Source organism: Enhydra lutris, unplaced genomic scaffold (genome assembly GCF_002288905.1).
Source record: "Enhydra lutris kenyoni isolate GAN:26980312 unplaced genomic scaffold, ASM228890v2 scaffoldscaffold191, whole genome shotgun sequence".
In the NCBI taxonomy this organism is placed as follows: Eukaryota; Metazoa; Chordata; class Mammalia; order Carnivora; family Mustelidae; genus Enhydra; species Enhydra lutris.
In genome coordinates this window covers 51,025-54,753 of record NW_019154275.1, presented here as the reverse complement: position 1 = coordinate 54,753, position 3,729 = coordinate 51,025, and positions in this window count along the sequence as shown.

Genomic DNA, 3,729 nt, shown 5'->3' with positions numbered 1-3,729 from the left:
ATTGTTGATTCAAATTCAAATGGAAAAGTTTTCAAGATGTCTTCAAGGAGAGAATTAATTATACTTGACAAAAATTGTATGATTAAAACACTGGGTGGTCCTTATGATAAAGATAAGTCATGTGATACCAATAATACAATAGTAACAGCAACAGCATCATCAATGCAATTCCTTGAGCCTCTTTCTTGAAAGAAGGCCTCTTCCCTTACACTTTCCCTTCCCTGTCCGTGCTTCCTCTCTCTCTCTTCTGCACTTCCTCCCCACTTCCCTCCTTCCTTCCTATTATAATGTTATGGGGTGAAGAGAAAGGAGATGTTTCTTTTCAATTACTAAGTTATATTCAAATACAACTGAGAAAGTTATATTTTCATCTTAAATTAGACTTTAGACAGTTGTTGCATCTAATTCTTTTCATCATGCTTTTAGAAGCACTGTTCCATTTTGAACAAAATACCCCTTGATCTCAATTACTCCTTGAAATACTTCAGAAAGCACTCTAGTATCTCTTTGCCTTTATATTCCTTCTCTATCCATGGAAAGGACCACTTGACCACTGGCTCCAGACTCTGTGGACGATTTGTCCTTTTTTCTTCAATATTCAAATGTTTTAGCATTGATTCAACCCCACTTTGACTTTGTGTCTAAATTTTCATAGTTGAACATTAACCAACTTTCCACTTTTTTTCCTTCTAGTTCCAGTAACTTGGGCCCTGTTCCTCTTGCTGAAATTCCTGTGTCAAATACTTGCCAAGTGTGCTGGTCACCTAGAATAGGTCCTGCCCCGTCAGGCTTCACATCTGCCTCGTGGACTGCTACTTGGATCTCCACATGTGACTGGCTCCCACATTCACCTTTTGGGTTTAATCCTGACAACAATTTTTACTTTCTTCAACCATGCTGATGTCACCTCCCCAACTTAGATTTCCATTCATTGGCTGTCATCACATTCTCTGGAATCCAACTACCTAAAATTCTGAACCTTTTAGAAAGTGGGTCTGGCCGCCAAATGGGTATTTCTAGCTCCAGACTTGAAATTTTCTGTTTTGTCCAACCTTCTGAAAGAATGCATTCATGCTCTCTACCTTCTTTCCCTTTCCTATAACTGAAACTTGGCTTTCCCGTGGTGATGCCATTGCTTTGTCCCACTTCAGTTGTAACTTTTGCCCGACTCAGTGAACAAGGAGTACAGAGTAAAACCTTTGTCTGTACTGATGAATTCAGATCAGACTGTTCTTCACCATTATTATTTACACCTACACTTGGAAATGCTAAGTCCTTGTTCTGGCCCTCGTCACCTCAAGCCTGACCTATTGGAATATACCCCAACTGTTTTCTCCATCTTTTATTTTTGTCCCCGCACATCAATCCATTCTGCCACTCTGTCAAAGTTATCCTTCTTAAAGAGAAAAACATTTCTACTGAAAACTCTGTCTCATTCCAAGCCCACAATGATTTTTCTATCTTTTGAAAGGAATCATGAATAATCATTAATAATTCCTTGTCCTGGAGTCAAGACCCTCTATTGTTTTGAGATAGCCATTGATGCTGACTTAGACCCTCCATCTCTAACGTGTATATTAAAATGACCTTCTTTGTAGTCAAGCCATTGAGAGACATGGCATGTAAAAGTTGTTTGGAGGCTTCTGATCATTTCAAATGTCACATAAATATTTTGTACCACCAATAATAAACATAGCCCTGTTCCCAAGGAAACACAGTTGAGAAATGACCCTTACTGCAATACATGGAAGAAACAGATCTTGTTGTTCTTTGATCACAGAGCACACTTCCCATGTTTGTGTCCAGTACATCTCACTGTAGCATCTTGTGAGTATTATATGCCCTGAGGGATAGGATCACAAAATTCAGTTAAAAGAGGGGATTGTAGTAAAGAGTCCTGAGACCTTCTAAGTAATAAATGCAGTTTAGCTATTATGAAATGAAAAAAGAAATCAAATATGAACAGTTAGTGGCGTTGGTAGAAACTTTCTCTTATGCCACATATTTTGTTCTTAATAAATCTGAACAATTTGCTTGCTACACTGTCATGTAAATGTGAACCTGACTTTTCTAACCAACTCTGTTCATGCTATACTTGGTATCAGTTACTGTGGTTCCTGACCAGTATGATATTATTATATTAAAGTTTTTTTGCCTGAGAAAAATTTCAATGTATGGTCATAAATACCACAATAATCAAGACATAAAACATATCCATCATCTTCCCAACTCCAGCTCCAGGCACCCACTAACCTTGTTTTAGATTTATTTTTTAAGAATTTCATATAAATGGAAGAATACAGAATTTTAATTTTTCTCTCTGGTTTCTAGAAATCATTTTAAAAAAGATTTTGTTTATTCATTTGAGAGAGAGCACAGAGGGAGAGTGAGAGTAGAAGAAGCAGACTCCTCGCCAAGCAGGGAGCCGTCCTGATGTGGGACTCAATTCTAGGACCCTGAGAGCATGATCTGAGCAGAAAGCAGATGCTTAACCAGCTGAGCCACTTAGGCACCCCTAGAAATCAATTTTTAAATGCTTTAATTTCTTACATGCATGTGCATGAGTGTGCACACACGTATAACAAATTTTAATGGTTATTATGTTTAAGAGATGGTAGCTAGTAATAGCAGACATTTCCCATTCCCATTCCTTCACCTTCAATCATGAGTCCCAGTTCTCATTAGAGTATCAAGCTCTCCACTACTGCAGGCCTTGTGCTCTGGGAGAGGGCTTCACCCATGGTTCTCTGAGTTAGTCACTGCTGAACCTGTGAGGAATTCAAAGCCAGGTCCATTTGGAGCCAACTCAACTCTGAAGCTTTGGTTTCAGCCTTCAGGATTGCAATTCTTTCTTTTCCCATAGATTTGGAACTTTAGAATAGTTGGAGTGTAACCATGCTGCAGCCTTCAAGAGGTAGCCCACTTGAGAATGAAGTCAGCCTCGTGCATGGCAAAGCCAGAGATGGTGAGACAGAAATCTAGTCTTCATAACATCCTTTGACCTCAAGACAACTGGTAACTGAAGTTAGTTCAATCCCTGCTGTTTTCAGTACTAGGAACCAATAGATCCCCCTTTTGTTTAAGCAAATTTAACTGGGTGTTCATGTTACATAGAGTACAAAGATTCCTAACAGTTATAAATTATGGATTTTTTTTCTTAGTATCTTTCTGTATTTTCCATTTTTCTATGATATATATAATAGTTATAAATATATAACCCCACCATGACCCATAAGTGTTACAAAATTGTTTTTAATTCTCCAAAATAGTATTACCAAATTCTTTCCTTTATTTTTGGTGTTGAAATTTTAGTCTTTTAATGTTATATCTGAATCTTATTTTGCAGATAAGGAATATATTTCCTTAAAGAAATACTTTTTCCTAAATCTTGTTCAAGCTATTTTGGTAACTGACAATACCCAAAATGGTTTCAGAATAATCTTCTTATTTTCTCTGAAGCTAACATATTTAAGAAAACCTTGTTTTCCTTAGCTATGTCAATGTATTGTGGGCTACATTTATCATTCCATGCAGATTTCCATCCAAAACTAAGAGAACTATGACACATATTTTTCTTTTGAAATAACTCTTCATAAGTAGTTGTATGCATATTTTAAATATGAGGCACTATATTTAACATAAACTCTCACAGAATAGTTTTGATTATTGAATATTTGCTGATAAACAGTTTGAGATCCTTATCTTCTCTAGTTAAAATTTGCTGGAATT